Source organism: Gigantopelta aegis, unplaced genomic scaffold (genome assembly GCF_016097555.1).
Source record: "Gigantopelta aegis isolate Gae_Host unplaced genomic scaffold, Gae_host_genome ctg10793_pilon_pilon, whole genome shotgun sequence".
NCBI classification, from domain to species: domain Eukaryota; kingdom Metazoa; phylum Mollusca; class Gastropoda; order Neomphalida; family Peltospiridae; genus Gigantopelta; species Gigantopelta aegis.
In genome coordinates, this window is record NW_024532491.1 from 1 (window position 1) to 628 (window position 628).

At 56.2% G+C, this 628-nt stretch overlaps 1 non-coding gene across 1 annotated transcript; it reads left to right on the forward strand.

Moving 5' to 3' along the window:
- The first annotated feature begins 151 nt into the window (after positions 1-151).
- Positions 152-302, forward strand: LOC121390928. Its single transcript, XR_005960295.1, has one exon. It is a non-coding gene; the product is annotated as a 5.8S ribosomal RNA (ribosomal RNA).
- The last annotated feature ends 326 nt before the right edge of the window (positions 303-628 follow it).

Sequence of the window (628 nt, forward strand, 5' to 3'; positions counted from 1 at the left end):
CTTGTGGCAGGGGAACGCCCCGCACGCACGCACGCACGCACGCACCCCGCACGTCCGTGTCGTCTCGCCAAAAACAGAAAAGAAATAAGTAGAAACGAATCGAACCAAAAAATCAAAGTTACAAACAAAAACAAAACCTTGAGATGATGACAACTCTGGGCGGTGGATCCTCGGCTCGTGAGTCATGAAGAGCGCAGCCAGCTGCGTGAATTAATGTGAATTGCAGGACACATTGAGCATCGATACCTTGACGCACATTGCGGCCTCGGGTCAGTCCCGGGGCCACGCCTGACTGAGGGGTCGGCTGAACAGCAATCGCCGTTCGGATCGAGAGATCGGTCGCCGGCGCACTGGGCTCGTCCAAGGCAAGGTCCTCGGTCGCCTCAAGTGCAGACAGCGTGCACGTCCGACGCTGCCGCGCGGCCTCCGCCGCGCGCTCTCTCGTGCCCGTGGGGACAAGGAAACGGAAGGGAAAAAGCAAAAAAAAAAAAAAGACGGAGCGAGGGCGTCGCACTTCAGCAGGCCCCACCAACGAACGAACGCAAAATCGATCGACCCATTCCGTTTTAAATCCGACCTCAGTTCAGACGAGACTAACCGCTGATTTAAGCATATCACTAAGCGGAAG